The sequence below is a fragment of the Pseudonaja textilis genome, chromosome Z, assembly GCF_049901715.1.
Source record: "Pseudonaja textilis isolate UNSWEBS1 chromosome Z, rPseTex1.2, whole genome shotgun sequence".
Taxonomy (NCBI): Eukaryota; Metazoa; Chordata; class Lepidosauria; order Squamata; family Elapidae; genus Pseudonaja; species Pseudonaja textilis.
The window spans coordinates 31,440,438-31,464,715 of NC_142008.1; the positions used below are offsets into that span (position 1 = coordinate 31,440,438).

General features: G+C 36.9%; 1 long non-coding RNA gene across 1 annotated transcript; it reads right to left on the reverse strand.

The window, feature by feature from the left end:
- Window positions 1-272: 272 nt before the first annotated feature.
- On the reverse strand, window positions 273-13,402 carry LOC148123959 (uncharacterized). The gene is made up of 4 exons (XR_015740115.1): window positions 13,330-13,402; window positions 7,696-7,773; window positions 615-856; window positions 273-384 (listed from the first exon to the last, which is right to left on the reverse strand). It is a non-coding gene; the product is annotated as an uncharacterized LOC148123959 (long non-coding RNA).
- Window positions 13,403-24,278: the final 10,876 nt, after the last annotated feature.

Below are 24,278 nucleotides of genomic sequence, written 5' to 3' on the forward strand. Positions count from 1 at the left end.
ACGTGCAACTACTCTAGGAGGAAATGGTTATTGGCACAATACATCTGATGAATTCTTTTTCCTTTGTACTTCCCCCAATTGCTGATTTGTAAATAAGTCATTTTGCCTATGCTGGATAAAAGAAAGAAGAATGAGTAGGCATCCTTTTGAAGAAGTAATTGCATTTCAGCTGTTTTCTAATTGCATAAAGTAGGTATGGAGATCTTGCATGAGGGTCCTCAAATAACACACAGGACAAGATTAAGCCAATCAATTTGTTTATTATTGCAGCAAGTATTTATTTATGTGAGCATGCTAACTGTTGTTCACGTTAGCCTTTTATAATATTCAAAGAAAGAAGGAAAATGATTGATCAAAACTTGATATATAAGTTTGACACTTGGTCTGAAAAAGAAGAAAGAGAAGAGAAAAACCAATGCGGTTTAATTCTTCAATTTTTTTTCGTTACATTTCTTAAATACAAATATATCTAGAGTTTATTATGAATAGATAAAAATAATAATAAGCTTCCCATTAAACAAATGCTAGAAAAATATAATTTCACCATGGCTTTTGGTTATTTTATCCTTTTAAACAGCAATTTTAATTTAACAGGGTCAATCATTTGTACTGACCACTTTGATTCCTTTGTCTCCTCTTCCGGAGGGGGTGGAATGAATCTCTTCACTTTGGAGTGGTGGATCCACTTCTTCATCCCATCCACTTTCAGGGAGGCAAAGGTAATTGCATTCACTTTTAAAGGACCGTTCCATTTGTGCTTGGTGGAGTCATCCGACCACCATTTCATAACAACCAAATCTCCGATCTTATAGGGGTGCAGTGGGAAGTCAATCTCAGCTTCTTCTGGATCGCTGTACTATAGGTAGATATAAAGACAAGATAGGGCAGCAGATGGTGGTAGTAAATCTATTTTAAGCTTCCCAAGCTTGTTGAGCATTCTGGCTACAAGAAGCCTAAAGTCCTGGGGATGACCTACTATAGAGAATTTTAAAGGGACAGTCTCTTTTTTGGAGTAGTGGTGGTGCTGTCTTATTAAGATAATGGGGACATCCTGCAGCCAAGGCAATTGGGCTTTTTTACTTTAACTGGGTTCCTTTCCTAGAGACCATTTGCCCATTTAATTCTCTATTAAGATTGATAGGTAGCATATAGCTTTGGACAGGTTTCCTTATTGAAAAAATAGATGTGTTAAAAAGTGACTGACCTCTTTTAATAAGCCTATACTTCTGAAATGTATCAACTATTGGTTGCATGCCTTTTCTTGTCTCTATTTTTGTGAGATATTGATGGAGGTAAGGAATTGAGATATCATTATTTAATGGACTAATATTGGCTCAACAAATTTTGCCCTATCAAGTTATCTGGTGGCCCATACCAGCGTATTATTGCATCTCCAGTTTCCCTTATTATTATTTCTTCATTGCCAGGTTAAATTTTAATCTGGGTAGTTTAAATACATATTTGGTATTAAAACTATCCAGAGTCATCCTATAGTGGAGATAAGTGTCACAAAAAATTAATAAATTAGTACAAAATAAAGGGATGATTTTTCTCCATGCCTTTTGTTTCAGAATTTTCGTGGTTTTGATCCCTAAGTTAAAATCAATGGTTGCCTATAGTTTATTAAGTAAATCCCTACCAAATAAGAGAAGTAGGAAATTGACAAATAGAAATATTTATGGATCAATTTTTCTTGCCTATTTTGCATTCTATAGAACCTAAAAAGAGGCCTTTTTTTTTAATCAAAAATTTTAGTTACTGATACTGTCTCAGCAGCTGGGGCAGAGGTGATATTCAGCAGGTTCTGACCAGCTTTGGAGAACCAGTAGCAGAAATTTTGAGTAGTTCGGAAAATCAGCAAATACTACCTCTGACTGGAGATTTTGCAGTATCCTTCCGCTGCCACACTCACCAAGCAACGCCCACAGAACCAGTAGTAAAAAAATTGAATCCCACCACTGAGCTGGGACATTATTTTCCTTTTAACTATTGAATGATATGCCCCAATATCTACCAAAACAGGAAGTTTCTTTTTATCTCCTATCCTCTGGGGGCTCCAGGGACCAAAGGATTATTAGCTCCTTTTGACCCTAAACCCCATCAGTCATCTTATTTTCTCAAATTTAAAGTTTGTCCCTGAATTTTGTTACAGAAAAACTCTTTCTTCCAATGACCAAACTCCTTGCAATAGACACATTGATTCTGATATAGTCCTAGCCTCTAGTTTACTCTTAATTTCCTCTTTTGACCTACAGTTCTCTAATTGCCTCTTAAAATCCTCTTTAAAGCTTCCTCGCATCATCTCTTACAACCTACTCTATTTTGTTGTAAGACTTGAGCAAGGAAGATAGCCATCTCTTTTCTCTCCATTTGGTCCTTTCCTAAATTTTATCTCTGTTAGTATACATTTGGTAAACTATGTCTACTAATTCTGAGATTGGTTTTCCTCTCACTCTTTCCACTTTTTGTAACTCCTACGTAAAGGAGAATGTTTGCAGCTCAGGCCTGAAATGAATTGTCCTTGGTACTTTCAGAGTTTTGTTGTTTTCTTGTAGAAGTTTCATTACCCAAATTAGTTAACATCATCGGTGCTTGATGGTGTTATCTAGTTTGGGTAATGAGACATCTGCAAGAAAATAACTAAGCACCAAGGATCCCTCATTTCTCCTTATGTCTTCTGTACTTTAGCTTAGAAGGGAGGGGGGTGTTGTTTCAAAGGAAAAAGGCAAATGCTAGGGATTTCTGACCACTTCCTCAAATTATAGTTATGAGAAGGCTGTATTTTGGGGCAAACCTTTTCCTCTCAGTCTGTGTGGATGGGGACCCTGCCAAATGATGCCTTTTGTGACTAGTGTCTTGTGGATGGAAGAGTGGGGTATAAAAGGTCCACGTGCAGAGGTGATGCAGAGTCCTCTCTATGCTAGAATTATTTTCCTTTTTCCAAATTCACTCTTACACTCATTCTCATCTGCCTACATATGTTCCTTCTATTTCTCAGTTCTTCTACAAAACAACACTGTAAAATTATAGACTCTCTTCACATAACCACCTTCTCCCATCCTCTGATAGATAGATGAGCCATTGTGGAAATGTGAGATTAATTTTGACTTAGTTAATGGACCTTCTCTGTCCAATTGGGCAAAATGTTTTAACACACACCCTGCCCACCTTGGTTTTTTTATTCTGGCCAGAACCTCTACTCCTTTTGTACTGCCACTCTGTTTTTTTCTGGCATCCCTGATTTTTCAGGGTCACTGGTTTTATTTGGCTCCCCTAAATTTTAGAGGAGCAAGCTCCTTTCTTTGGAGAATTTATTGGGATTAACCTTAACAATTCATAATGATCCACCAATGGTGGGAAATAAAATCCATGACTCAGCCGAAGACATTGATTATTAGCTATTACAATAATAGGGAAGGCTTCACTTTGAACAACTAGTCCTCAAGAACCAAGACCATATGATGGAAAGCTACATTAGTTACTTTTCTCTCGGTTCTCCAGTCATCTATTATAGGTCTTTACACACTGATGGCTTCTCAGCTACTTTCTCATTCTCATCTTTGCTATTTCTCTTCCTGAAACCACCTTATCCCACCCCCATCTATTACACATAGGTTGTTTTTTTTCAGCCTTACCATTTTTGTTTTTCATCCTTTTCCTGCTGAACTGACTCTAAGAATTTAAGTGTATGTGACAATATCATATTTAGGCAAAATTATTTTGTTAAGGTAACAAAAATGTATGTATGGAGCATATTTGGAATTGCAGTCATCCCTAAAACTTCATTGTGCATGCAGTCCCATCTTTAACTTCCAGGGATTGTTCATTTTTTATTCCTATAGTAGCTTAAATGCTAAATGTTATTTCCTCAGTGAATGCTACTTTCCTCTTCACTGCCATTTCTCAGTGGCATACGTTTACTCTATTGTTACTCAATGAACTCCAACTCCTTTCTCTAAAGCTAGTATGGCCACCATCCAAGTTAATATTGACTCTGGGAGATGTCATTGTAAATACTAATATTAAGAGATCTTGCTGGCAATTATGGGTTGCAACGTTTGACATGTCTTGGCTGCCCTCTAGTGATCATCCATATGTATGTAGCCAACATTTGCAATCATTGGAAAATGGTTGAAGAAATGTTTTCAAAAGAGGGTCTTGCTGTAAGGATTAGGGTGAAAGCTACAAATGAGGAGATTTTTTTAAAAAAGGAGCAGTAGCTACTGAAAAGGAGGATATCCTATCTCACAGTTTACAGAGATAAAAGAGCACACTTTGCCCTTTAAGTTATAGGGAGTCTCAACTTACAAGTACATCTGAGCCTAAAATTTATGTTGCTGTTAAGTAAGTTTTGCCTCATTTTACAACCTTTCTTGACACAATTGTTAAGTGAATCACTGTAGTTGTTAAATTAGTAACATGGCTGTTAAGTGAATCTGGTTCCCCATTTACTTTGCTTGTGTGCTGATAATTGCGTGTGCGCTTGTGTATGCGTGCTTGCGTGCCAGCACCCTGAAGGCTTCCCCACCCATGCATATGCACATGCAACCCACCCCTGCACATATGCATCTCTGCACATGTGTGTGTATATCCCCTGAACCCCCGCCCCCTGTGCATGCATGGCAGATACCCAACAACCAGCTGGTGAACAGGCAGCGCACATGCATGTGCAGTGGGGCTCTTCCAGGCGACCTCTCATGTGCTGGCAGAAGTGGCTCTGCATGCCATCACAGGGCTGGTCAGTTTCAGACCTTTGAACTTTTGATCATTGGCCAGCAACAAAAGTAATTTTGCATCTCCAGGTTACATGCTTTATTCCTTAGTGGGTCAACAGATCAGCTGCACAAAGAGACTGATCGGGGAAAAACATGCACAACAACCAAAGCATCAGAATTTTCCATTTGTGCTTTCTGTTGTTTTGTCAACCCAAATTTATTAAAGGTGAAGCTTGTGCCCTATAAAAGTGATATTGCCCAAGCACCCCTAGCAATGGAGAAAAATGCCCCATTAAAGAAAGAAGATTTCAATAAAACATATATGTAATTTTGTTGTTGTTGTTGGAAAAGGACTATTTCCAATAGTTGCTTTTGCTAACCAAATACCCATGATCATGTTTGCTTCGCAGGACAACATCCCAGATAAATGGAACAGAACAAAATCCACTGCACACACAGTACTCATGTAAAGCTTCAAAAGAAGGGTTAGGATACTGACAATCACCTTTTTGACATTTTATTCTGCCAAATGTGTCATAAAACTTCTGCTTTGCATCCAGCTTCCCAGGATCTTTATGCTCTGCTGGTTATTGTTCATTTCTCTACAATACTTGTTATTCAATCAACATAGCTGCTTACTTCTACAATATGTTTTTACCTGCCATCTGATGTTGCAGAGTTTGTGACTTTAACACAAAATAATTGTAATAGCCCAAGGGCCCTTCTTCCACTTTGCCTATCTAGTAAAGCAGTTAAGATCAGTGTTGGCTATTACAGAAATGTCTTCCTACCAAGAGAGTGTATTTGATTTGCACTCTAAATCTTCCTGATTCGTTTTATCATCTCTCTAGTGACCTAGAGGTGAAATAGATAAGATCAGTAACATTTAACCTTTATCAGGCCATCTGGAGATATTTCTAATTCTCTGTCTTTCTCAGGGCAATGTTACCTATTTAGCAGTCATTTCTTTTGCAAGAAGGGATCTCAGGGACTGTATTTCTGAGGTGGCAAGCAAAATCAAAATTCGGCATATTTTTTTTCCTGAGTGAATCTACAATTTTCAGAATGGAGAGCCGAGAGATCCATGGAATTTTTTTTAAAATACATAGATCTCAACTTACAACCTGTTTGTTTAGTGACCCTTCAACACTGGAAAAGGTGACATGACAGTTTTTCACAGTTATGACCATTGTAGCATCCCTGTGGTTATGTGAGCAAAATTCTGGCCCTTGGCAACTGACATGCATTTATGACAATTGTCATGTGATTACCTTTTAACTTGATGAGCAAAGTTAACGGGAAACTATATCCATTTAATAAATAGCCTAGTTACCAAATTAACAATTGCAATGATTCACTTAACAGCTCTGACAAAGAAGGTTGCAAAATGGGGCAAAATTCACTAAACAGCTGTCTTGCTTAGCAACAGAAATTTTGGACTCAGTTTTGGCCTATAAGTTGAGGACTATCTAAAGTATGGCTATCAAACTCCCAGCTCGTGGGCCAGATGCATCATGTACTGCCACGACCATGCCCAGTTTAGTGAAGGGGAAAGGAGACCCGATACGTCACGTGATGTTACTGTGACAATGTGAGTTTGACACCCATGATCTAGAGTATACATTAACATAGAATAGGCTGCCAACGATAACCATTTTGTGTCCAGGACTACATATTTTCTTTAATCACCAAAATTAGAGAAAATTTATTTCAGTGAAGAAAGAACAGTGGGAGCAGCCTTAATTTCATTCTATTTTGTTATTTTGGGTTTTTTTGCAATGTTTTATTAAAGTTTGGTATAGAGAGACAGTTTGGTGTAGTGGTTAAGGCACTCAGTTAGAAAGCAGGAGACTATGAGTTCAATTCCAGCCTTAGCCGTGAAAGCCAGCTCGGTGACCTTGAGCCACTTATTGTCTCACATCCCAATCTACCTCATAGGGTTGTTGTATGAGGAAAGTAAGAGAAGGAAGGAGTATTAGGTATGTTTGCCCCCTTGAACGATTTGTAAAAAGAAGAAAGGCAGAATAGAGATAAATAAAATAATAAATACAAAGATAAAAACTAATACAAATTTTCTCACTGTCTTATTTTTCCTATTCATACTTTTAGGGATCTGTTGCAGGTTTTAAAGGCTTTTTTATATTTTTATGGAGAACCACACGAAATATGTTTAATTTTTTGATACTGAATTCCCATAACATGAATTTGTTAACTGAAATATGATTCAGAAAAAAACATAGACCATGAGCTCAGGGACATCCCCAGAAGGAATTTTAAAAAAAATCAAAATCTCTTTTTACTTATATCAGTGAATATAATCTTCAATCTCACAACTATAGCTAATATCTTGACTTTTTTTGAGTCATGTGGTTGGGCATGTGGTTGTATGTTTAGGTTGCATCTTCACTGCAGAACAATTTTCCCTTACTTATTTCACTCTAAAAGCAAGTTGCATTGTAACTTGTCTATAGAAGTCAGCTTGCAGATTAATGATCATAAACTGTAGTCTACTATAACTTGAGGGCACAAGATCGATGTATTCTGATGTAGATGTGGCTTTAATCATCTTCTTCCTCTATCTTACTGGTATTTTTTTTAAAAAAGTCATAGGAATGAGTAATCTTCCCCAAATACCTCCCTTCCAAGACCAATAGGGCTTATAATGATTGTCTTTTAAACTAGTTGCTGTTTAAAATAAAATCAGGGTGAAAAATAAGGAAGGTAAGGAGTTGATGTTATTTGAAGTAGACATTCTAAATTCCTCTTCTTCTATATTAATTTTACTCACATTTTTATTGGTCACACTTGCATGCCCTTTTATAATGTTACCTTAAATTTGGCCTCTGCCTCTGAATGTGTAATACTGCAGTTTGTTTGTGAAGTGTGTACAGTTTTAATGCTTATATGGAGGTGTTGCTTATTTTTATATCTTAGAGTCACAGTCAAGTTCTGCCAATTTTTCTGGTTTTACTATACCTACCTTGGAAGCCATAGTGAGAAGATGTCCAATCTTTCCTTACGCAAAGGATTCTTTAATCTTTCCTATTCAGGGCCACACCTGTAATTTTTAAAAAAGTAAAAGTTTTACTATATTTGATACATATTCTACGTATAGGTACAGTAAAATAATAGCAGTAATAAGAAACAACCACCAGTATAATTTTGCAATATAGGTTAACTCTTTCCTCAGTCCTCTATAAAATATGGGTGCGTGACAAGGACCAAGGGTCTCATTATGCCCTTTGCTTGGTCCTAAAGACATACAAACTCAAGGCCTAATTTGCATCCATCCCTGTGTGCAGCCCCATTAGGCAGCAGGAGCCTGGCAGCTTTCTGAGGATATGAACAGCTGCCAGTCATGTGTTGTTTAATGAGGCTGCTTATGAAGATGAATCAGGTTTTGGAGAGCCTCATTAGGCAGAATAAGCCAATACATTACTGCAGCCTGCAGCCCGTTGTGTCTTTGTGTTACATCTAGTCGTGAAAGGTACTTTTGTGTGCCTGCACCCAGTGCCATTGAACAAATGTCACACCAGTAACAATATAATAATACCTTTTCTGGGTAGCCAACATGGTAAAAACAGGGGGTTGAAGGAGTGGAAGCTTCTCCTCCTGATCAGAAGTGAAATAGCCTGATATGTGAATCCAAGAACCACAATAATCAGTGCAGAAAGGGAAAAAGAAAAGACTCACCAGGAATACCCTACAGTTCCAGACACGGGCAGAGAGCATACATATAAGTAATCTGGAACAAAAATATTTGAGCATCCTCTGGGAAGAAGGATAATTTGTAGACTAAAAGGGACTTGCAGGAACTCCACAGGAGGATTCTGCTCTGTTTATGAAACTCTGGTTGGAACCAAGGGTGGTTTAATATATGGAGCAAGGGAAAAAGTGGTCCTACGGTCCCAGGGAAAGGTACAGGTATACTGGACCTCTTTCATGAGAAAAAGAATGGTTATAATAGGGGAATCTAAGCATAGTCTAAGTACAAATTGAGAGGGATTTTTTAAAAATAAAAACTACACCCATTACTTCTTTCCTTGTTCTGCTGACCTTGTCTCCTATTTCTGAACGCATAAGGATGACATGATTCCAATCTTCTGTTCTCCAAGGAGGGAGTCTGAGGAAAGTGGAGGGTGTGTCTGAAACCTATAATTATGCTGGCACTTCCATCTGTATAACCATCACTAATTAGAAAAGGAGCTGTATTCAGCTCTGATACAACAGATCGGGTATCTGAAAAGGGAGTGTATGATCATGGAGGATGACAGTTTCAGAAGTTCCCATTTTGTAAGAAAATCAGTTAGACTGAAGACAATGAACTCTTCTCCTCCTCCCACCCCCACCCCAAAAAAAACCCTACCATGAAGTGCTGCTAGAAGTAGCAGACAACACCACAGAAATAGCTGCACTGTTTGTTCCCTTTCAAAATTGTACTATAAGCTTAGTTATATAAAACTTGCTTGCTTGCTTGCTTGCTTGCTTACTTACTTATTATAGAAAAACATTCCCGGATCCAAAAGCATCGTAATTCAACTTGGAATGAGTAAGAAACAAGTTATTTTTCTATAAAGAAATTGGCAGAGATTTTTGGATAATTATGGTAAATAAAATTATTCAGACTGGACAATTTTTAATTTGTTGAAAAGGAGGCTTTTTAAAAAATGTGTGAAAAGAAATAGCACAAAATTGGGGTACTGCATTGTCAGGGACAACTTTCAGATGAAATTTCTCCCAGCAATTCAGCAGCTAATTCTAATATTATCTCAATACAGTTTGGCTAAGGAGTAAAATTAATCTTATTAAGAGTACTCAAGGCTCTGACGAAACTCATGATGCATTTCACACCACACATTGGAAAAAAAATGGAAGCATGCGCAGCTCAGTGTTAAAAGAAAACTGAAAATGAAGTTTTCTTGCGATCGCTTATGTGAGTAATAGAACATCATTTATTTTGTCCATCTGTCTCTGTGTTGATTGAATTTCATATAAACTCTTTTTTCTTGTCCCAACTGAGAAATAGGGAGCATAAATTTGTGTCTGTTCAAGGCTGAGATAGATTCCATGCAAAAAAAAAACCCAGGGAGCTATTTCAGTTATATTGTGAATGAGTGAGTTTTATTTGTGTTTGTATACATTTATATTTATATTTATATAAATGTATATAAAACAAAATGTCAGGGGAAAAACCTGTTGAGTTATGCAGGTTTGAAAGATTGAAAATTGTGTTTGTCCCCTTTAAAAGATTGTGTGTGTGTGTGTGTGTGTGTGTGTGTGTGTGTGTGTGTGTGTGTGTGGTGAAAGTGGATGCTGACCACACCCCTCTGCCACCATCTATTCTGGTGTGTGTTTTTTTGTGTGAATCTTATGAGAATTTAACAAATCTGAGAAGTTTCTACTACTTTTCTATTATTTATTGTTTGAAGTGTATTTTCTTCTTATTTACTGTTGCTTTTCCCAGGCTTTAAAGCCCTTATTTAGATTTTTAAAGATCTGTCATTACCATGTCTGACTTTTGTTTGATACATTAATTGAAAGTCACAAAGCAGGCAGGGAGAAGTAGAGAGACAAAACAAAGCCTCCATAAAAAAACCACCTGGAGCTGACCCCCCTTCTTTTACAGATTTTTTTAATGCTTTCACAAAAACATCAAATTTAATATTTCCATTTGCACCAAAATTTCAGGGAGTATCTCTACATATGCAGAGTGCAAAATTAGAATTCGGGCATAGATTTGTTTAGACTACATTTTAAAAAAAACACCTTATTTTCTATGGCACTGAGTGCTCGATTAGCAACATCATATATCTAGAAGAGAAAACATTATGTTATAGGTGTCTCTGCTTCTGGTATCAGTAGGAGAGATCCACGAAAGTGCTGCTGGAACAAAAAGGTCAGAGAGAAAAACTTCAAAGCATTTTTAAAGAAAATATTTCATTGATTGCAATGGATGTAAGTGATATAGAAAGATAGAGAAGGATGAGGGATTCACCAAATAATGTCTGTTTTCCCCTTCTAAGCCCTGGTTGTAACGGAAGAAAATAACTTTGATTATTTATAGCAGGAAGACTTGTATGGTGGTGGGGGGAATCCATGTAAATAAGAACTGAAAGCATATACCTTTAACACGATACACCAAAGATTAACCCTTGCAGCCATTATTAGGTTTTTAAGAACAAGGACTGCTGCTCCTATTTACTTACAACTCTTGACTTAAAAGTTTTAGAATGGGTTGGTTGAATCTTTTTTTGTTGTGGTGGTGGTTGTTCCTAAAACCCAAAAGAAGACTTACCGTAAATGGTGACTCAGTATGTTGATCCCTTGTTGCGTGCTGATAACTTCTGAGCATGTACAAAGTACAGAGTATGCTAAATTTCCTTATTGGCACAGTCTGCATACTGAGTATTATGGAAAAACTTAGATTACCCAACAGATTATTATTTACCTGTTTTCAACTTTTTCCCAGCATAAAGAGTTGCTACTTAAATAAAAAGACTATTTTTCAGGATAGCTGCTGCCTTCACCTAATGCCGGTTGCAGGGTTTGGACTGGTTGTCAAGTCCTTATCTAAAGCTACCCAAGGAAGAACTTTTTTGGCAATTAATACAAAAGCTCATAAAGGGAAGTAAAGATAGAAGCTGCTTTGGTGTGTGTGTGTGTGTGTGTGTGTTTGTGGTTTTGGCTTGTTGTTGTTTTTGGAAGAGAGCAAAATTTTTCACAGAACTAGATTTGGAAAATGCTGGGTTTTTTTCTCCAACTATAGAATTTTTTTTACAATTTATTAGTTTTTATTTTATTTTAGGAGGCCTTGTACTTGCATGCCGACAAGGATTGGTTTGAAACCCAATCTTGTTTTCAATTACTCTTAAAAAAACATTTTTTATCTTTGGCTGCTTTTTTTTATAATGGGGGGGGGAGCTAATGGAGGATTTCTTTTAAAAACCACCAGTTATAAAGAGGACTTTAAATTTTACTGTAACGCCACTCACCGGGGGAGAGGGGGCATGTAAGGCAGAAGATAAGATATGTGGTTCCCCCCCCCCCTCGGCCTTCAGAACAGAACCGAGGCCAAATAGAAGACCTATATGACGAAGATCATAAAGAAACAGATGCATTAGCCCAGAAGCAAATTTAAGCAAAATTGGGCAAGGAAAAAATTATAGAGACCCAGACAATGGCTGGCAGTTGTACAATTTGTTTAGCCTACTTAAAGAGAAGAAGATTAAGACCACATGCCTCCTGACTGTTTAGTGTGTTGGGGGGGTACCCTTTCCAGATGATACAAATTGATTTTGCTGACATGCCCCCTATATTTCCCATGGCATTTCTGGCTATCAAACACTCATCTTTAGAGGAGCTAAAATCTTGTCTCTCCGTGAATTTGTAGATGAGGAAACCAATGCTTTAGGATTTGAATTAATTCCTCTCCCAGAAGGTGTTCACCCTGACTCATAGTAAAATTATTTACATACTATCCTTTATCTAACCCCTGCCAAAAACCCAAGGTCGGCTACATTGTAACTAGAATGGGCTGCATCAGACTACATCGTTTAATGAGTTTCAAACAGGAGATGAGGTCCTATTGCAAAGAACATTGGAGAATAGGCTCTGAGGAAAGGCATAGTAGTGCAAAACATTACTTGCTGGGTTCATCTAACTTATCTGAGGTATACTCCAGCTCCAGAAATCTCAGAAGCAAGCCCTGTTAAAGGCATTGTTCCAGGTTCCCAGAAAACGAGCAGAAGAAAAAAGGTGAAATTCTGACCACAAAATCCTGAAGAACTCCAAAGATAAATTTTAATGAACTTTCAGGCATTAGTCCTCACAGCAGTTTAACTTTGATATTTAGGCTCCTGAAATTATTATTATTTAGCTTGTTTTATTGTACCATTATTGTTTGATTGTACTGCTATTCTTTTTTTTTCTGAGCAACACCTCCGCTAAAAAATTATGTTTCTGTTAGTAAATGTGATTTATTTATAATTGCTGGGGAGTACGATGCAACAATCCCCGAGCTGGCTGCCTACCAATAACTTTTATTTAACATTGGTCTGTTCCTAATTCATTACGTCTGAAACATCCTTCTGTATAACAAACTGGGGTTTTGTGTTCAGAGGTTCTGTAAAAATTATCTCCATTCAGCCTCAATCACTAATACTTCTCTTGAATATTGAGCCTACACCCACCAAGTTTTATTCTGAGTGGAAACAAAGACAATTTTGTCAACTTTGTGCAAGTGTTTAGCTTTTATGATAAAAAGATATGTCTTTTCAACCTATAATTGAAAATGACCTCAATAGAATCTAGCTGTGCACAAACTCACCTGTAAAGTAATAGTATTTTGGTGTGGAAATTGGGCATTTGGGCATTTAACCTCATTTCATGCAGTACTAGTTGCCCAAAATTAAATAAAAATTGAAATACCATAGCTCTCATAAATGAGAAATAGAAATTGCAATAGCAGTCTTGCAAATAAACTGGCCATTGAGTTTGTGTTATTTCAAATGCCCCATGGCTGTTAAGAATTTCCAAATAAGTAAAAATTATCTGCAAGTATAAGCCACTATGTAAAATGTAAGGGGTTTGGTGGTGCTATGTATAACTGGCTTACCTCGTAGCTAGTTGGCTGGCTGGCTGGCTGCAAAATATGGTTCTGGATTGTCCACTGGCTGGTGGAGGTCTTGTCAGGAGTTGTTTCCAGAAGAGAATGAGGCTAGATTCTGCCGTTTCAGACACTTATCTCCTCTTCCTAGAGGTCAGGGATGGAGAGAACTATGACGAAAACAAGCTTGGAGGAGGAGTGTGTAGACTAATCGAGAAAACCTTGAAGTCCCCAACCTACGGTATGTTTTGAGTTCTTAATACAGTTTATCAAAATTGTTATGGCAGTGTAACTGATAATGATGTGCTTTTTCTTAATTAAGGCTCTTTCCTGAGAATAATAATTGTAAAAGGACCGGAAAATAACTAAAAGTTTGCTACTCGTGAATGTTTATACTTAGTTCATCTATTACCTTTGTATATATATGACTATCATTTTTTCTATCGTTACTGAAATGCAACAGGGCCGTTTGCTTTTAGCAAGAGTTTCTCCATTATTTTTCTGGAGTAAATTCCTCCAGTGTCCACTGAATAAATCATTGATTAACTGGTTTTTTGGGCCTGCATTTGATTCCATACCAGTCCAGCATTATGATTTTTCAATGACCAACTATGAGCAAAGAGCAATAGCAACTATAGGTTCCTGATGCTTACAGTTGTTGATACAGTCACCATTCATTCTTCATTAAGTACCATTGCTTTTCACTCTACATGATGCTTGGACCAAAGTTTGTTCTCATGCAAACAAGAGATCTCTTTGAAAATACCTACTGCATAAAAAGCCATAACTGACCATACTGTCTTTTACTAGGTACCCTAGGCTTATTGGAGGGGATGCTTGGCATACCTCCCATTTTCAGTATTCCCGGTGAGGGGGCAGGGTATGATGGCTGCAGTGTCCTGGAGTCCTATGATCAGCTTTTGCAAATTTTGGACAAGCAAAGTCAATGGGGAAGCCAGAATTCACTTAACAACCATTCTAACTCAACAACTGCAACCATTCACTTAACAACTGTGGCAATAAAGGTCCTAAAATGGGACAAAACTCGCTTGATGAATGTCTCACCTAACAACATAGATTTGGGGCTCAATTGAGGTTGTAAGTACCTGTACATATTTGTGTACTTATTCTATTCTATTTTTATTAATTTTGTTTGGTTTGTCAATTGCTTACAAGATAATAGGTATAAGTATATACATAGTTATGAATACATGGATACATATAAGAAAAATAAAAGAAACAATAGGACAGGGACGGTAGGCATGTTGGTGCACTTATGCATGCCCCCTACAGACCTCTTAGGAAAGGGGTGAGGTCAATAGTAGAAAGTCTAAGGTTAAAGTTTTTGGGGTTTGGGAAAGAAACCACAGAGTCAGGTAGAGTATTCCAGACATTGACCACTCTGTTGCTGAAGTCACATTTCCTGCAATCAAGTTTGGTGCGGTTAACCTTGAGTTTGTATCTGTTGTGTGCTCTTGTGTTGTTATGGTTGAAGCTGAAGTATTCATTGACAGGTAAGTCATTACAATGTATGATTTTATATACCATACTTAGATCAGACCGAAGACGGTGTAATTCAAGGTTTTCAGGTCTACAATTTCAAGTCTGGTGGTATAAGGTATTCTGCAACAAGTAGAGGAGTGGAGAACTCTTCTTGTGAAATATTTCTGGACATTGTTAACTGTGTTAATATCAGATACATAATGTGGGTTCCAGACTGATGAGCTGTATTTGAGTATTGGTCTAGCAAATGTTTGTATGCTCTAGTTAGTAGTGTAATATTACCAGAGAAAAAACTGCATAAGATTAGGTTTACAACTCTTAGTACCTTTTTGGCTATGTAGTTACAGTGGGTTCTAGCACTTAGATCATTAGAGACCAGTACTCCAAGATCCTTGATAGAGTTTGGATCAACAAGGTCTTGACTATTCAGCCTGTATTTTATTTTCTGATTTTTTTTGTCAATATGTAAGACAGAGCATTTATTTGTTGAGATTTGAAGTTGATATTTGTTTGACCATTCTGATACATAGTCGAGGTCTTTTTGAAGGGTAGCAGTATTGTCTGTGGTGTTGAATAGCTTTATATCATCAGCAAAGAGAACACAGTTGCTCTTAATATGATCACAGAGGTCGTTTAGGTAGCCTATGAAGAGAGTTGGTTCTAGGGCACTGCCTTGGGAGACACCACTGTTGGCAGGTACAGAATTTGATAGGATGCTCCCAATTTTGACCATTTAACTAAACTATGCAATGGTATTTTTCTTGCAAAAGACGAATACCAATTAGCCAGCTTCATTCCACAATCAGCAACTACTGAAACATTCTTTGTCCTGTGTTATTTTTGTCTGGGGTAAAAAGCTTTATCCCACAGTAAAACCAATTGTCTTCACCCAGCTAGGTAACTCTGAGCAAGTCATTGTCTCTCACCCTAACCCATCTTGCAGGGTTGTTGTTGTGGGGAAATTAGAAGGAGGAAGATGAGCTAGAAATGTTCACCACCTTGAGGTATTTGTAACATAATAAGGGCAGAATATAATTTTTTTAAAAAAAATACCATTTCTTTAAGTATTTAATGGCTTTTACAGTAATTTACTCCATCATATGATGGGCCTGCTCCATTAAAACATGCATCATAATAAAAGTGATCAGTCTTTAATATTATACTATTTTCTGTATTTTTATAAATTCAACAGAATATATGATTTTCCTATCAGAAAATTGTATTTTCAACAGCCAAAGAATACCAAGAACCACAAAAGTGCTGTGTTCTAAATCAACTATCCAGAAATAACTTTTGTTTAATACAACTTTAGTTGGGAATTGATATGATTGCCATTAATTTTATTTTTCTTTCAACTTCAGAATGTTACTTGCTTATGTGAATATATATCTTTCTCCCACAATCCTTTAAAGAGATAATTTACTAAGATCATCACTTTTAGGTTGAAATGTGGTTTTCTACTTTTTTTAATCTATTAAAAAGGGGAAAAGAAAAGCAAAGCTTACTTAAAACTACTATAAATAGTGTGATAATTAAATTGAAATTGAAACTGAAACACTCAGCCTATGTTTTACCAGAGCACAATATGTTTTGGGAATAATGTTTTTTTTCTGCCATATTCCCATGATTCTGCTTTCATCTTGTGTTCATCCCAAATAAGTATTAAATTTATGTGGTCTGCAGTTGTGCCAATGGTTAAAGCAATGTTTAATTTTATTCTGACACCCTCCAAAGATAAATTCAAAGCTTATAAAATCTTTTTGGCCTTATCCCTTTCACCTTACAGGGAATTCAAGGAAGTCAAAGCAATACCAGTAATGGAGACAGCAAGCTTTAGATTGGTAATTTTATGTTGCTTTAGTATATTGTCACCAAGCAGTTAGGAAAATGTGTCATAACATAATGTATATTTTTCATAAGGTGCAAATTTCTTTGTTTCAGCAATTAGTCTCTAGAAAAAAAGAAGTAGTCTAACCAGGTTAAGGGAAGCCACTATTTTATTCACCCCTACTGAAGGATGCTTTGAAAGTTGTTCTTTTTTTAAGTTTGTTTATTATGATTTTCCCACCTATGAAGAATGAAAAATTATCCTGATCTGTTTTGTTTTTGTTTTTTTCAAATGGGCTTTGTTCTAGTTGTGTAAAGTCCAATTCAATACCATGGAAAGTGCATTAAAAACTCTGAGGTTGGCACATAAATTCCCTTTAACAGATTTCACATTATTTCTCTTTACTCTTATTCAATAACATTTCTTTTCTAGTTTATCTGCTGTTCAATCATCACACTTATATTTTCCTCTGACTTATTTTTGTTTTAAATTTTGTTAGCTTTACAAAACATACAAACAGTCAAGGCATATTAACATAAAGAGATAAACCAGAAAAATGCGATATAAAATAATGTGTTACCTGCTTTGTAAAGATCTATGATGGAAAGCGGTTTTATGTTTTTAATGTTCAATGATGTTTTGTTTTGTTTGTTTCTTGTTAAAATTAATAAAATTTGTTTCAAAAAAAAAAACTCTGAGGTTGTGGGTCAGTTTGGTCTAGTGCTTAAGGCATCAGTTTAGAAACCATGTGCTCAAATCCTGCCTTAGCCATCAGAGCTTGCTAGGTGACTTTGGGCTAGTCACTCTCTTTCAGCCCAGCTCTCCTCGCAGGGTTGTTGTGGAGGAAATAGGAAGGTGTATTGGACATGTTTGCCTCCTGGAGTCATTTTTTAAAAATAATAAAGATGGGCTGTAAATAAATGAAAAACCTGCAACTGCACAAAATATATATAAAAAGACAGAGTGAATCATCACAGTTGTAAATTACATTGAACAAGTTAAACTAAGGAACATCTTGACATTTAGGAGATAGTATGATATCTACTCTGATAAGTTGCTAGGCTTCAGCTAGTCCAAAGCTGAGACTAGAAGGTTCGCATGGAGAGATTTCAAGGATATAACGCTCCTAACATACTTGAGAGGCAGATATAGGGAAAAAAACCACATAACAATGAAAAGAACTATTGCAACTCAAGGACCCTAACCCTTCACTTACATCTCTTTCACTCCCTTGTATACTTTAACACAGCTCATTTCTCAGTTGATACTTGTTTGGATTAGTCTCAATCTTTGCTTCTGATCTTGCTAGCAATACTTCTCTCCAAAACAGGATCCATAATGTTTCAGTCACAACTTGAATGCTCAAAACATTTTAATTAAGACCTTAATAAATGCTTCAGCAAAGAGACAATGAATTTATTTTTTCTTAGGTAATGTCCTTCTAAGGCCAGTTGCCCTACAGATATTCACATTCCAGTGCATCCAGACCTCTTTGCTGACCCCAGAATCTAACTATGCCTGTGTGGGGTAGAAATGGAAATGTAATCCTACCAACAGTTAAAGCACAGTTGGTTACATTAAGTTCCTAATAAAATTATAAGGATTTGGGGACCAATCCCCATTGACATTGATAGAGAGCAAGAGCCCCTGCTTTGTCGGTTGTTCACAGGACTCAGGGATTTCTCTGCTCCTTTTTAACATCAATGTGAAGCCACTGGTTGAGATCATCTGTCAGCATGGGAAGATGCATCACCGGTACCCAGGTGTACATTTCTATTCCAGGCAAAGAACTGATGCTGTGGATGCCCTTTAATGGTGCTTGGAGACTGTGGGTTTCTGGATGGGGAATAACAGGCCTCAACTAAACCACAGTAAGATGAAGTGATTTTGAGTTAGAGCGCAGTTAGCTGCATTAAGTTCCTAATACAATTATAAGGATTTGGGGACTAATCCCAATAGGTATTGATAGAGAGCAAAAGTCCTGCTTTGTTGAGAGAAGAACTTTGTTCATGGAGGACACTCCCCCAGAGGGACTTGATGCATGACTCCTGCTCAAAGAGCATGAGCTTTTCACTTAGTACACCCAAAATGCAATTCCAGTTACAATAAATAATGGAGTCAATCTTTACAGCAATAATTACGTTTTTAAGAATATGTTCTGTTGCTTTACAACTATGCATTTAAAAGCCCTTTTTGGAGGGAAGGGGCTGCATCTTTTTCTTTTAGTTCTTAAAACCTAAGAGATGATTGCCTGTGAATGATGACACAATATATTGATTCATTATAGTACTCCTGGGCATGTACAAAGTACAGAGCATGGTGCATTTCCATATTGGGAGAATCTGTATAATGAGTATTATGGAAAACCTCAGATTAACCAAGAGATTATTATTTACCTGAGTTTTCATTTTTTTCCAGCACAAAAAAGTTGCTACTTAAATAAAAAGACTATTTTGCAGGGTAGCTGCTACCTCCCACCTAATGCCAATTACATTCCAGAGTCTGTACTGACTATCAAATCCTTATCTAAAGCTTCTAAGGGGAAAACTCAGACTTTTTGGCAGTTAAAACAAAAGTTCATAAAGCAGGTGAAGATAGAAGCTGCTTTGTTGTCTTGTTTTGCTTAAATAAGTTAGAAAGAGAGGGTTTTTTTTTTCCCCACAGCTAGACTTGGCAAGGTGGAAGTCATGGCTAGGAGGGCCTTTGATCAACTTCAGGTTGTGTGCCACTTACACCCTTTCATGAATCAAGAAGCCCTTCTTTCAGTCACTCATGCTCTGGTCATCCATCTTCTGTAGCTTACTGCAAAGCAATGGTGTTACCCTTCAAGAGTACTCAGAAGTGCAACTGATACAGGATGCAGTGTTGCAGTAGCCTAGGTTGTACATGTAATGCATCTACTTATGCATCTACTCTGCAAGATACATTAGGTGACAATTTGCTTTCAGGTCCAAGTCAAGTTTATTACCTTTAAAGCCCTTCATGGAATGGGATCAGATTATTTCAGAATGTGTTTTATCCCAATCACATTGTCCCTTCCTACCTGATCAGGATCTATTTTGTAGATCCTGTTGGTTAAATAATTTTGACTGGGAGGATCCAGCAAGAGACCCTTCACTGCCCTTTCCCTTTGGAACAATGTAACTCCAGCGGTGAGGAGGACCACAATCTTCTGGCCTTCTGAAAGAGCATCAGAACCTTGTTTTGCAAACTGACATGCAGTCTATGAGTGTTAAACAACCCTGGGCATGGATGGTAGCTTCAGGATGCTTCCCCCATTTCTTTTAACTTTTTCATTTTAATATTTTTCTTAATTCTGTTTTTATGTCTGCTTTTTAAACCATGCTTTTTTTTTAATACTGTATATTTTTATTGTAAACTGCCCGGAGTCATATATATGGACAGATGGACAGACAGCTGGACAAGACAAGAGAAGGGTCATGTAAAAACACAGCTAGTCGGGCATTTTGTTTTCTTACAGTGGTCAACAAAAACTAGTTTCCATTTGGCACTGCATTGCCTTTGACTCCAGGTATAATTATGATTCCACAACTAATAGTTATTGAAATCCACTTCTTCCATGAATGTACCTAATCCTCTTTTAAGGTTGTCTGTATTAAATGGCAACAACAGTACATTCTTTAGCAGTACGTGTCATAGTGAAAAATACATGTGAAAACTATCCTTGATGAGTCCTGAATCTTTCTTCCTCATCATCCTCATTTTCAAACTCAAAAATCAAAGACCATGATATGAATAGCACTGTGCTTTTTATTTGAACATCCAGAGTGTTTAAATTCTCCCTTATCCCTCTTCCCAGATTAATTTCCATCAAGCCAAAGGGACTTCCCATGACAGCTAGGCTCTCTGCTTCACCTCACTTTAATATAAAAAGAGGATTCTTCTAATTTAAAAAGAAAAGGCATAAAGAAACTGCACGCTGTAAACCTATAGCATTATCTTGATTTACATGAATGCCTATGAGACCCAGATTAACTCTATTTTGTGGATATTTTAAAGTAGATATTCCTACAAAATATGAGGTTTACTGAATTTTGTTTGGAAAAGGAAGGTACAAATTATGGAGAATATCTGGGTGGGGTTGTTATAGTAGTAACACTTCTTCGTATTTTATGGAATTGATGTTTTGTAATTGACCATTTTGGCTACTTTGTGACTAGATTTTTTTTTTAAGGTTGCCATCTTTTGTGAAAATACAATGCTATAATCTTAAAATAGCTCCTTGGTTGACTTTATATAATTTCTTCTCCCCCACCCCGGAAAAAGTTATTACAGATTTTTAATGTGAATATAAATGATATATGCCCAGAAAGGTTTTTATTTAAAAAAATCAGATCAAAATTTAGATGTTTTTTGCCATTAATCAGGGGTGTCAAACTCAAGGCCTAGGGGCCAGATCTGGTCCATGGGGTGCTTAGATCTGGCCATGGGGCTTTTGCCAGCAAAATTGTGAAGGACCGGCCTCTGGTGCCTTTGCCAGCAAAAATGGAGCTTGGGAGGACCATGCATGGCCCTCCCGAGCTCCATTTTCGGCTGTGATGGCCTCTTGCAATTCTCTGCCAGTGAAAACAGAGCTCGTTTTTCACTGAGAGAGTGCTCAGGCAACCACAGATGCCTCTGACATGAGTGATGTCAAGCTAGCCATGCTCACATTGGCCATGTCCATCTTCCCCGAGATCAAACACACCTTGATGTGGCCCTCAATTAAATCAAGTTTGACATGCCTGCCATTAATTCATACATATTCTGGACACTGAATTTAGTGCAATTTACAAAGTGAGGCTTTACTATTTTTCCTGATGTCTTTTTATATCACATTATAGAACTTAAATAAGTTTTATGCAACTAAACATATAAGTATATTTAATTTATTTTTACTAATGTAACAGAAATATTAATTAAGTCTTAATATGATTTGGAAAATGGATAATACATGTGATAAAAACACTACAGTTGCCTAAGCATGCCAGATGTATTTTAATATCCCACAAAAATTACCAGTGGGCAAGGATTGCTAATAATATAATGTCTTCAGGTCCATTTTAGGCTGTTTTTAATCCTTTACCAGCCTAACAAAATGATTTTGTCTCACATTAAAAGTTTATGACATTCAGCAACAGAAGAACAATTCGTTTGTATCTACAAGTTTTTCTAAGGAATGCTGGGATTTCTCTTTATTTTAAACATGTCCATAATACATTATTAAAAAGATCAAATTCACTGTCTAAGCTATTTTTCCATGGAGGTGCACTAATGCAAATTAGACAGAATGACTTTTCCAGATATAATTGGGCTGAAATGAGGTGGAAGGAACAGAAAGACAATTAACTTTAGGGTTTCCCCCCTTTTCTATTTTTTCCCGTAATCTATAGCAGTTTGGAGTAGGTTTTAGTGCCTGCTGGTAGCACACTGTCAGGGCTGCCAGGAAGAATTATTCAGAGGCCTTCAAGGGCTTTGTTTATCTCATTTTTCAATTAACCTCTGTGTTTTAACTTCATCATAATGCCTGCACCAATTCACACCAAGCAACAAATAAAAATCCCCTTTTTCTGTCAATGTGTCAAAACAGGTTCCTGTTGTTTTCCATAAAAGAGGGAAATAATAATAAATATACATAAAAAAGAAAAATCTGCATATTAGAAGAGACCAATGCAGGTCATAAAAGGTATAATAAAGATTGCTTCTGTCTTGATATTCTCTTATTTTTTAATATCCAAAATATATGAAAAATGAACGAATTAAGATGAAGGAGACATCCAGGAAAGTTGTGTTTGGATGGGGTTAATGAGATCCTCAGGACATAAAGAGGCAAGAATTTTAAAGAACAAAAAGCAATATATTGGCATATGGATATTATAGAAGCAAGAGTCATTTGTAACAACAGAAAGGTATCAAGAAGTATGAGTATTTAGGGAACTAGATTTAGCTACATTTCCATTCTTATGTCATGTTTTTAATTTCTTTGCTCTGCTATTTTTTTATCCCGTTTCTGCACTTGACATATAACATAACTTACCCCAAAAGGGAATAGTGTTACCAACATATGTGTTTGTGAGTCAATTCAGTTATTTTATATTATTTATTACTAAGCCTGTTTCCATATAATTAAACAGAAATTAAAATTAAGCTTCCTACAGCATTTAATACTACTATCAAAGTTATATTCTAAGTGGAAAATTCTCTCTCCAAACAAAAAAAATTAAAAAATGGAACAAAAGGTCCCTACATAGGAAAATATATATATAATTAAAAGGCAGACTGCATATATCTAGACAAATTTTCTATGTCCTCGAAAATATCAGCGCTATCTTCAAGGCACTCCCTGATACTTTTCAGGGCTCCCTGATGCAGGAATTTTAAGGTCAAGAGAAAAAGAAGATAAAATGAAATAAACAATATTTCCCACAAAATCAACAAAGCCAGCTGTGGTTCTCTTCATCACATCCAAAAATATGGTTAAGTTCAAAAACATCACCAAGAAAAAAAATGAAAGTCATTCTCAAGGACTGAAAAAAAACAATCTTAGAGAATTTCTGGGAGTGGGACAGCATATAAAATTAATACATTATTATTATTAAGAGAACTTGAAGAGAAGAGAAGAGTACTTTTGGAAAAGTACAAGGGGTTTAGGAGATTCTGCATGGGCTGATCAAAATCTGCAAGAGAGTGGGCACAGCATCACAAAACAACCCCATCTTGTACATTGGTGACACTGACAGAGATTGACCTTATGTCACAATGCTGTAATTACCATGTTGAAGTCATGGCATCTGGCCTTCTCAATTCCTAGCAAATAAATGGGGAACAAATGGAGGTAGTGACAGGTTTTATTTTCCTGGGCTCCAAGATCACTGAAGATGGGAACTACAGCCAAGAAATTAAAAGATGCCTGCTCCTGGGAAGGAAAACTATGGAAAATCTAGACAGCATACTAAAAAGCAGAGGCATCATCCTGCAACAAAAGTGATTACAGTCAAGTCTATGGCTTTCCCAGTTGCAATGTATGGCTGTGAAGTTGGACCATAAGGAAGGCTGAACGTCAAAGAATTGAGGCCTTTGAACTATGGTGCTGGAGAAGATACCTGTGAGTCCCTTGGACTGCAAGGCAATCAAACCGGTCAGTCCTAGAAGAGATCAACCCTGACTGCTCTTTAGAAAGCCAGATTCTGAAGATGAAACTCAAATACTTTGGCCACCTAATGAGAAGGAAGGACTCACTGGAGAAGAGCCTAATGCTGGGAAAGATTGAGGGCAATAGAAGAAGGGGATGACAGAGAATGAGGTGGCTGGATGCAATCACTGAAGCAGTTGGCATGAGCTTAAATCAACTCTGGGGGGATAGTAGAGAACAGGAATGCCTGGAGAAATGTTGTCCATGGGGTCACAATGTTGTCCATGGGGTCGGACACAACTTTGCGACTAAGAACAACAACAAGTCTTAGACCCATATACAGGTGAACATGGCTGAAGCAGATTTTGGTAAAGCAATGAGACACATTATTACAGACAGGACCTGAAGGAACTCTTAGAAGATTCTATGAAAGATTTCAAGTTGTTGGGGGGGGAAATGTAGCCCTCAGCCAAAAACTTCTCTAGTGAAGCTACC